The following is a 12,315-nucleotide window of genomic DNA, read 5'->3' on the forward strand; positions in this document are numbered from 1 at the left end:
GTGGATCGTTCTGATGGCAGAGCCGTGCTGGAAGACGGAGCAGGGGAGGGAGGAGGGCAGAGCACTTTTCCGTCCGCGGGGACGAAGGAAAATGGTGCGGGGATTGGAGGAAGGTGCGTTCACCTTAGTGGGAAGAAACTCCTCCCACCTCAACCCTTACATCCAGCCAAGACCCCAAAATCACCAACGCCCGCGCATTGGACAAGAGTTTGGCCCGTTTTCCAATAACACTTGACCGCCTAGTTGACTATTACCAACCAGATCGTCAAACCCTTTGACCCATTTCAACCAAAAACATGTGCATAAATATTTAATGCATGTCATATTTTGCATTGTCTTGTATTTTTTTTTTTTTGCCTATAAGTGGTGAATTATTATTTGTGCAATTATTACATTTTTTATGTACTGTCACTATATGTCTTTATTAATTAAAGGTTTATTATTTTTTTGTTAAAAATTGTATTTATTTCAATGTACATTAGTATTTGAAATACAGGTGTATAGCCTCATTAAATGAAATTGATGTTTTTTTGGTGTATGGATGTGACATCGAAGGAGCTTCTGTATTAGGAGAGGCCTTTGCGTAATAGGGACCATCATTGTGATCCCTCCATCTTTCCGGTAAATCTTGAAGTTCCTGTCCTAGGAGAAAATCTTTCCTGATAACTTACTTGGTATCTATTCATTTCGTACCTAACAATAAAATAGGCCTAAAATTTTAAAGTGTCTAAAATAATGGATTGAGCTATATCAAGACAAAAATTCCTGTGTATTAAAATTAGCCACAACAATTTTCTGACATGCAGATATATTATATATCATATCTTATATATATATAATATAAATTTGGTTTAAAAATCCCACATTGCCGTCGTCATAGTTGATGGGTACTTTAACCCTCCAATGAGTAATTATTTTCTTTGACTTGTATTGGAATAGATAGTGATTTAAGAAATTGAATACTAAATACCCACACTTATAAGTTTCTTCTTCATTCCATTAGGATCCTTATTATAAGTAAAAGCATATCTATGCATTATGCACCTATACCCACAGGAAAGTGTTGATTTTTGCTTTTGAATCTAACATTGGTTGGTTCAAACTAACAATTTTGTTCAAAGTATTAAATTAAATGTTTCTTGGTTATTTACAGTTGCTGTACTTACTTCTTTTCTAAGTAATTTTTCTCATTTCCAATTTTGAACGGGAAAATTTTGTCTAATTGGAAGGACAAATCCTTTTGACATTAGGTGCCTAGATATTGATCTAGAGTACACTGTATTACAAACCGACAGTGCCTATGGATCAAGTCTTGCTACATATCAATTTGCCTCTTAACGGGGGAGAAATCCAACCATCTGTGGTCTATGGTCATCAAAGTCCATGTACAAGAGCATTTAAGGGTCATTCCTGGAGTGTGATATGTCAAATACTACACAAAGGCGATTAGAGAGCCTTTGTAGTTCTGACAAGCACTTGCTAGCACCCTAATGAACATGTTGTCAGTGATAAACATCACAAATCTAAGATTGTGTGTGAGCACATCATAGAAATGAGAACATTGCAGCCCCCGCCTCAATCCTTTGAGATTGAGATTACAAATCCTTTCTTATCTCTTGCAATACTCAACTCGCTCCCTGCACATAGGGACCATTGAAAAATATCATATAACACACATAAGGAAAATGGTCTATTAAATATGAGCTGCTGACGATGTTGTGCAAGAGGAGCGAGGTTGAAACATAAAGATCGAGAGTGCATTTTGGTCTCTCACACCAAGGACAAGGAAAGAAAGGTAAGGTGCTGATGGTAAGACCTTTAAGAAAATGAAAAATGGTCATTGAAACGAAATGACCATTGGTATGCATGCTTCTTCTGTAAAAAAAGGGGCACCAAAAGAAAGATTGCTGAATACAAGCAATGGCTTCGTGAAAAAAGGTAAATCTCAATGTTCATTGTGTGTTATAAATCTAATTTCCCAATGGATCTCATCATAATACATAGATGGACTGATTCAGGTACTCTACAATTCCACGTTGTTAATGTCATGTAAGGGCTTTCGTAATCATAAGGAAACCATGGAAGTGAACAAACGACACTATTATGGAAATGTTATGCGTTCGCACATTGAGGCAGGTGGGAACTTTTTAGGCCTTGTTTTAGAAAATAAAATTTCAACACTATACTTGAAAACACTTTTTTATGTACCTTCTTTTTCCAAAAATGAATTTCAATTTCTAGATAGTACATTTGAAATTTCAATTTCATTTTGTAAACTCTACAGTTTATTATTTAAAAATTACAGTTGCCATAGGACTAAATTTAATAAATGGTTTGGTACACATTAAATTTAGATCCATCTATAAGCAAAGTCTCCTAACAATGCAATGTGTTGGTACTAAACGTACCATATTGATGAATTCCCCTCCCTTACAATTAATGGGTCAAAACCGGAGATAGGTCATATCTCCATTGAAAAATGAATAATTAGTTAATGATGAGCCTCAAAACTCTATATTTTTTTATTATTTTCAACACTTGTGTGATTGCATAAGGATAGCAAACCAGTAGACAGTAAAGTTGCAAGAGAGTAAGAATACTGGATCATACACCTATTTTGTGGTCCATTGAGTACCCCTTGTCTAAATGGTCAGAGATACTTTATCTCATTTATTGATGACCATACTCAGTATATGTATCTCTACCTTCTGTTTAATAAAACTGAAGCACTAGATGCATTCAGGACATTTAATAAAGAAGTAGAGAAACAATTAGACAAAAGTATTAAGATCGTAAGATCAGATAGGGGTGGTGAATATTATGGAAGATACACAAAATCAGGCAAAAGACTGGGTCCATTTGTAGAATTTCTTAAGGATGAGGGTATTGTTGAACAATATACTATGCTGGGATCACCATACCAAAATGGTGTTGCAGAAAGGCGGAATAAATACTCTTATGGATATGGTTCGAAGTATGTTAAGCAACAATGATCTTCCCTTACATTTGTGGAGTGAGGCCTTAAAAATTGTAGTGTATATCTTAAACAGAGTTCCATCTAAGACGGTTCCCGAAACGCCATTTGAGTTATGGAAAGGATGGAAACCAAGTTTAAGACACTTACACACGTGGGATTGTCCAGTTGGGGTCAGAATCTATGATCCACAATTAAAGAAATTAGACCCTAGAACAATCAATGGATACTTCATTGGTCATGTAGAAAATTCTAAGGGTTATAAATTTTACTTTCACTCACACGCACCTAGAATTGTTGAAGCTAGGAACACAAAATTTCTTGAGGATATGTCTTTATGCTAGTAGGTGGTGCTATATCTTGGAAGAGCACCAAACAGACAATAGTTGCATCGTCTACTATGGAGGCAGAGTTTATAGCATGGTTTGAAGCAACTTCGTAGCCCAAATGGTTAAAGAGTTTTATCACGGGACTTCAAATTTTGGATTTAATATCAAGCCATTAAGGATTTACTGTGATAACTCGACATAAAGTACCTTACTGTGAGAGAAAGAATTAAAAACAAGAAGTGATCATTGAACATATAAGTACTGATTTAATGGTGGCAGACACTTTGACGAAAGGACTCTCAATCAAAGTGTTTACAAAACATGTGGAAAACATGAGATTGGTCAATACACTTTGTTCTTGATCTCTTATTTAATTGTCGATAAAATCAATTTATTTGTGCACATATAGTATCTGTTCCTAAAATTGGCCTTTGGGACATTAGACCCGCAATGACTTATACTAAGTCATGCATAAAGAGTTAGCACATAAAGTTTTATTAAGAAAGTTTTATTAAGAAAGGTCGTACACTTTGTTCTTGACCACAAGACAAAATAAGCATAGTTCATTCATATATAGGATTACATACTCCACCCTTTCACATTCCTTTGCAAAAATACCTTTGGTGAGAGTATCTTGAGATATCCTACACTGTTACAACTAGTTTACACCCTCATATACTTGATTGATTGTTGATTTTATTAAGAGTAAGCAAAAAGTTTTCCCCCAGATATTTAATCCATAAATTCATTTGTAGGGAAACTTTCGTAAGCTAGTGAGTCTTTGTAGTAATCAAAAGTTTTAGATTTTTTTTTATGCAGTAAACAATTCCTTCCATGTATCACAATGTACGACCTTTCTTAATAAAACTCTATGTGGTAACTCTTTATGCATAACTTCCTATAAGTCATTGCGGGTCTAATGTCCCAATGGACAATTTTAGGAACAGATGCTATATGTGCACAAATAAATTGATTTTATCAACAATTAAATAAGAGATCAAGAACAAAGTGTACTGACCAATCCTATGTTTTCCACATGTTTTGTAAACACTTTGATTGAGAGCCCTTTCATCAAAGGGTCTGCCACCATTAAATCAGTACTTATATGTTCAATGGTCACTTCTTGTTATTTAATTCTTTCTCTGACAGCAAGGTACTTTATGTTGATATGTTTACTTCTGCTCCCATTCTTGTTGTTCTTTGAAAAGAACACTGCTGCCGAGTTATCATAGTAAATCCTTAATGACTTTGATATTGAATCCACAATCTGAAGCCCTGTGATAAAATTCTTTAACCATTTGGGCTGCGAAGTTGCTTCAAAGCATGCTATAAACTCTGCCTCCATAGTAGACGATGCAACTTTTGTCTGTTTGGTGCTTTTCCAAGATATAACACCACCTGCTAGCATAAAGACATATCCTCAAGAAATTTTGCATTCATAGCTTCAACAATTCTAGGTGCATGTGAGTGAAAGTAAAATTTATAACCCTTAGAATTTTTTGCATAACCAATGAAGTATCCACTGATTGTTCTAGGGTTTAATTTCTTTAATTGTGAATCATAGATTCTGACCTCAACTGGACAACCCCATATGTGTAAGTGTCTTAAACTTGGTTTCCATCCTTTTCATAACTCAAATGGCGTTTTGGGAACCGCCTTAGATGGAACTCTGTTTAAGATATACACTGCAGTTTTTAAGGCCTCACTCCACAAATATAAGGGAAGATCATTGTTGCTTAACATACTCCAAACCATATCCATAAGGGTACGATTCCGCCTTTCTGTAACACCATTTTGGTAAGGTGATCACGGCATAGTATATTGTGCAACAATACCCTCATACTTAAGAAATTCTGCAAATGGACCCAGTCATTGTCCTAATTCTTTGTATCTTCCATAATAATCATCACCCCTATCTGATCTTATGATCTTAATACTTTTGTCTAATTGTTTTACTACTTCTTTATTAAATGTCCTAAATGCATCTAGAGCTTCAGCTTTATTAAACAGAAGGTAGAGATACATGTACCGAGTATGGTCATCAATAAATGAGATAATGTATCTTTAACCGTTTAGACAAAGGGTACTAAATGGACCACAGATATCAGTGCCTATGATCCCAAGTATTTCATTACTCCTCTTGGCACCTTTACTTGTCTTATTGGTTTGCTTACCCTTTATGCAAACCACACAAGTGTTGAAAAAAAAAAAAAAAAATCTAGAGTTTTGAGGATTCCATTATAAACTAATCTCATCATTCTTTCAATGGAGATATGACCTAATCTTCGGTGCCATAATGTAGAGGAGGACTCATCAATAATGGTACGTTTAGTACCAACATCATCATGCATTGTTAGGAGACTTTGCTCATAGACAGGATCTAGATTTAATCTGTACAAACCATTTATTAAACTTCTAGTGCCTATGGCAACTGAATTTTTAGATAAATAAACTGTAGAGTTTACAAAATGAAATTGAAACTTCAAATGTGCTAGTCTAGAAATTGAAATTAAATTTCTGGAAAAAGAAGGTACATAAAAAGTGTTTTCAAGATCTAGTTGAAATTTATTTTTTAAAACAAGCCTAAAAGTCCCCACTGCCTTAATGTGCGAATGCATACCATTTCCATAATAGATGCCTTGTTCACTTCCCGTTGGTTCCCTTAGGCTGAGAAAGTCCTACATGACAATAACAACATGAATTGTAGTACCTGAATCAAACCACCATGTATTATGATGAGTATCCATGAAATTAGATTCATAACACACAAGAATATTGAGATTACCTTTTTTCACGAGTCATTGCTTGTATTTCAAGCAATCTTTCTTTTGGTGCCCCTTTTTCTTACAGAAGGAGCATGCATCCCTATGGTCATTTCGTTTCAAAGACCATTTTTCCTTCTTCTTAAAAGGTTTACCATCAACACCTTTACCTTTCTTTCCTTATCCCTTTTTGTGAGTGACAAAGTTGGCACTCTCCATATTTTTATGTTTCAACCTCTCATCTTCTTGCACACACATAGTCAGCAACTCATTAATAGACCATTTTTCCTTATGTGTGTTGTATGATGTTTTAAATGGTCCATATGCTACAAGGAGAGAGTTGAGTATGAAATGGACAAGAAAGGATTCTGTAATCTCAATCTCCAAGGACTTGAGGCGCTGCAATGTCCCTCATTTCCACGATGTGCTCACGCACACTTTTAGATTTGTGATGTTTCATCACTGACAACTTGTACATTAGGGTGCTAGCAAGTGCCTTGTCAGAACTAACAAATTGCTCTTCAATAGCCTTTATGTAGTCCTTGACATAGTCGCACTCAGGAATTGACCCTCTAATGCTCTTACTAACATGCGACTTGATGAACATTAGACACAGACGGTTGGATTTCTCCCACCGTTCATAGGCCAATTGATATGTAGCAAGACTTGATTCCATAGGCACTGTCGGTTTGTCAATACAGTGTACTAGATCAATATCCATGCACCCTAATGTCAAAAGGATTTTGTCCTTCCAATTAGAAAAAATTTCACCGTTCAAAATTGGAATATGAGAATCATTACTTAGAAAAGAAGTAACAGCAACTGCAATAACCAAGAAATTTAATCATTACTTTAAAACAAACCTGTAGTTTGAACCAACCAATGTTAGATTCAAAAGCAAAAATCTAAACCTTTCATGTGGATATAGGTTGCATAATGCATTAGATATGCTTATATTTTATAATAAGACTAGTGGAATAAGGAAACCTATAGTATTCCCTTCCTTAATCACTATCTTATTCCAATCATGTTAAAGAAAATAATTATCTCCCTGTACGGTAAAGTAATCATCAACTATGACTTAATTGCAATGTGGATTTAAAGCCAATTTATAAAAATATCTACGTGTGATAAAATTGTTGTGGCTAATTTTAATACACGATGATATTCATTTTTCTTGATATGACTCAATTTATTATTTAAAAACTTTAATATTCTAGGCCTATTTTACTGTAGATACGAATAGCACGACCAAGTAAGTTCTTAGGAAAAAATTTTCTTTCCTAGATAGAACTTCAAGATTCTGAGGAAAATGGAGGGGTTACAATGGTCCCGCTTAAAATCCAATCTCCTAGACAGAATCTCCTTAGATGTACACATCCATACCCCACAGCAAAAAGTCCATTAATTTAATTAAGGCTTATATAATCATGTATTTCAATACTAATGTACATGAAATAGAATACAATTTTAACATCAATAAGCCTAATTAATAAAGACATATATTGACATTTACATAAAAATTTAATTAATGCACAAATAATAATCACAATTATAGGCCAATAAAAATTAATAAATGCATATATGGCATGCAATAAATATTTATGCACAGGTTTTTTTTTTTGGTTTGACTGGTCAAAGGGTTGACTGGTCCAGTCTTGTCAACAGTCAACTAGTTCGGTCAGCCGATTCACTGAACCGGGCCAAGCTCTGTCAAGATGCGCTAGTCGAGTACGAGTACAAGTCAGGTTAGCGGAGTCTCACATGCACATTTTATCGGGTTAGGCCTTAGAGTGGGCCGACCTATTTGACCAATGACTCAAGCTTTATAAACCTAATTGGTTTGTTTATTGAATTGGTCAGACCCAAATCCCGTAGTCCGTAAGCTTTAACAAGACTCTTCTCCTCAATGGGCCGGATATAGCCCACAACCTAATACACTAAGCCTAAACAACACAACCCACGCCGTTTCAATCCTCTTTGGCGCTCAGGAAACCCTAGTGCCGCCGGCCCTTCCTTGCCTCCTGATCCGACGCGACTTCTTTTCCTTATGGTGACTTCACTGTTACGCGAAAAACTCAACACAAAAACTTTCTCATAAAACCAAGACCACTTAGTGAACAAACCAATCAAAAAGAAAATCTCTCTTTGGAAAGAAAAAGATGCCGTGAGATTGGTAAAATAAACACAATACATGAACCGAGTTTGCATATTTAAGAACAGTGCATGCCGAGTGAATTTCATCATAAAAATTAATACTGCAATATTAAAATCAATTTTTTGAAAAATAATTTCATGCGATTTTAAAATAATAGAAACTAAGTAATTTGGCATGGAGTTGGCTCTGATACCACTAATGAAAGCATAATTTCAAAAACTATAAACAAACAATTGTTTATAAGTGAAAGAAAACAGCGATCTGACTTCCAGCTATAACTGCTCAAGTCTTCAAGCAATGGATCTGAAATAAGAAAAAGAATTATAAGAAATAGAGAAAGAGATTTGGGAATTCCCTACTGTGTTTCAGAAGAATAGAAGGAGTAGGATTTTTTGCCAATTCTATATCACCATAAGCCAATGTGTGACTTAATGGTTAATCACAGACCCTATTTATACACCGGTCAAGACTCCATCCACTGAGAGATTTCCTCTCACATTACCTACCATCAAGGGATTGTGAGTTTTCAAAATTTCTCATTTGAATTTCAAATCAGATTCAAAACCTTCCATTTGAATTTAAACCAATAACTTAGTCACTTAGTCTTAGTATATCAAGTAATTAGTGTAAAATCTCATCTCCCATATTTGATTTTTGAATAAAATAATAATTATAATAATTTAGATAATAGTATTTTTAAATAAAACAAGATGTGTTATGTGTGTCACTTAAAAAGAAAACATGCACGCTAACTTAAATTTGAATCAATTTTTAGTAACACTAAACACTAATGGAAGCTCGTAAACGAGTAAGCACAAACACGCACACATGATAAATCTCATATGAACTTGGTGACTATTTTAAAACATATTAAAAAAATGTAAGATAAAGTCACTTTGGATCATCATTTATTCCATTTTGTCTAGCTCTTTCCTCTTATGACCCTACAGGTTCATCAACCTAGGTTTGATTTAGTATTAGCGTGGGTGAAATCTAAGATTTTACTTTTCCTTTTCATGGTAGGATTTTGTTTTTAAAAGTGGAAGCCAAATTCAAAGCATTTGGCAGCTTTCTCCTTGAACTTCTACATCACAAATCTTTGTCTGTTTGAAAGTTCTTTAAGGTAAAAAATTTGTGACTTTCAAAAGAAAAATGCACGTTTCTTAAAGCGATATTTTTGTGTCTCATGGTTTCTCTATATATTTTTCGCTTTCATTTATTTATATTAATTCGTAAAATTACGCATTTTACTTACTCAAAATATTTCCAAAAATTCAATGCTCATTTAATTGTAAAAAAATAATTTCACTTTTTGTTTGTAGTTTTTTAAAGAATTATAAAAATAAGAGCTTATTTTTCAGTTTTTTTTTTCATAAATTATATTAAAAAGGTATAAAATAAAAATTCGAGTAGTTGTGGAAAACAATTTCTATTTTTTACTTATACATGTTTAAATAATTATAAAATTACATAAAAATTAGAATCTAGATACGGATAAAAAGATTTTTTTCACCATTCTATACAAATTTAGAAAATTGAAAAATAAGGAGATGCTATTTTTAATTACTTGAAAATAAAAAAATAAAAGTAATTTTTTTTTTCACATGTGAATATTGCCAAATTTTCTTATTGTTATATTTATTTACTTATTTTATAAAGTGTTAGCAACACTGAAACAATAGATCCATTTTGGGTGAGTTTGGTTTCCTTTTTGGGTCTAATTTTTCTATTTTCTAAAAGTAAGAGTTGAGTCTACTGTGTTTAGTAATCGGTTTGTTCAACTTTTAATAATTTTGAAACATTTAAAACGTACAATTTTAAAATTTTTAAAAGTTAAAAGCTAATTTTCTATCCAACAAAATATATTGTTCCATTGTTTCCTTAATTTTTCTCAAATATTACAAAATTTATTGGTGAAAATAGTTATTTTCCATTTACAAAATACCACCTTATTTTTTTAATTATCTAAATTTATTTAAAAATATTATATTTTATATATATTTTTTATATATATATATATATATTAGATTTTTAACCCTTACTTTGCGTATTGGAGAATGAAATTTAGATCTTAAACTTTAATTTATGAGGAGATGCAAATATAAATTCAAACCCCAAAATTTGTAACCCTAGATATTTCTTTCTATGACTTTTGAAAAAAATAAAAACAAGTTATCCTTTATGTAATTATTTTGAATCTAAAAAAAAATTGAAAATCTATTTACACAATTAAACAAACTTTTTATTTTCTATATTTTTATTGTGAATCTTGAAAAACTAGATAATAAGCTAAAAAATTTATAATTCTTTAGAGTACTAAAAAATAAATAAAAAATGTTTTCCACAACAAAACGAATTTTGAAAATTTTATAATTATTTGAAAAATAAAATAAAATGATTAATTCCATAGCTAAACATACCCTCAATTTATTTTTTTTCATTGAAATACCCAATAATGTTTCAATAATTTAAATAGGCTCATTTCATTAATCCATTTTCATTAGTAAGAAAATATAAATTAGCGCAAGCATATAGTTACGAGCAATCAATGTTATTCAATAATTTGTCATACAAATTCATATTTAGATATTGTTTTTTAATGGAAATTTGAGGACGAAGTGGATCTCTAATCATATGTTTGGAAACATATAAATTGGACATTTAAATTAATGCTCATTTGAAGAAAATATATGATAAAATTTTATTATCTTTTTAAATCACACAAATTTAAATTCAAATTCCGTAATTTCACTCCCGACACTATCTAAGAAAACTAAAGTACAACTTTTAAAATATTTCTTCAAATAATTTTAGTAATTGATTTATCTTTTCCCTTTGTGCAATAAAGTAGAGCTAATACTACTAGTCTTTGCAGGCCTCATTTGGAACTTAAATTATAAATGAGCAAAAATGAGAATTTTTATTTTTTTCATTTTTATATTCCTATTTTACTTATTTTTATTCATAATTTGGATTAATTATATTAAATATAAAGTCATTTTCATCTCCAGAAGATATATATATATATACACACACACACATTAATTTGAGAATAAATAAAGTCGTGGAAATATAATTCTCAGTTTACTTGTCAAATACAATTCGGACAACAAAGTAGTTATAAAATTCTCATTTTTGCTAACTTGTTTATTTTTCTTGAATTAAAAATATAAAAAATAATCAAAATGCCGAAACCTTACTTTAAGGTTTTCTAAATATTTCATGAAGTAATGATTTAAATATAAATATATTTAATTTAATCCAAAAAAATAACAAAAGGCACCATTTATAATGTATCGTTAATCACATATTCTCTTTGTAAACTTGTTATTATGTAAAAATAAAATGATTATGACATAATAAAAAGTAGTCATTATAAAGCAAAATGACCATGTAATTCTTTATTAATTCATAGCATGAAATTTTGTTAAAATATGATTTAATTTTGAAATTTCAAATTCTTTAATTCAAAATTTAAGATCATTTAATTTCAAATTAAAAGTGATTACAATTTTTTAAAAAAAATTATTTTCAAGATTTCAAGTTTTTAAAGAAATTTATAATTATAAGTAGATTTAAGTGATCACAAATATCAATAATGGTCTCAATGTACTATTTTTAAAATATTCTTTTAAATAATTACGTGCGAATGTTGAAAGATTTTTTTGGAATGCTATGACTAAAAAATATAACTTAAAAATTATAATTATTTAAGGTATAGATGATTTAAATAAACATAAGTTTTAAGTATATTTAAATTTGAAAAACGTCTCATGTAAAATTTATATTTTTAAAAAGAATTTCAACAATTATCGTCCCCTCAACTAATTTACAAATTCAAAATTCATAATCAAAAGATGCATATCAATTTGTTGCTAACCACCTTTAAAAATAATAAAATAAGATATCAATAATTTAAAAAAAAAAATGAAAATAGAAAATCTTATTTATTTATTTAGTAGGAAATAAATCAATAACGGCCCAGCCTTGATCCAAAAATCAAGCGTGCTACGGATACCAGGCGGCGGGGGCCAACGGCGGGGCCCAACTACCTTTCTCGTTTTGGACTTCTCAACCCATTTCCACCTTTTT

The sequence above is a fragment of the Malania oleifera genome, chromosome 12 (assembly GCF_029873635.1).
Source record: "Malania oleifera isolate guangnan ecotype guangnan chromosome 12, ASM2987363v1, whole genome shotgun sequence".
NCBI lineage: Eukaryota > Viridiplantae > Streptophyta > Magnoliopsida > Santalales > Ximeniaceae > Malania > Malania oleifera.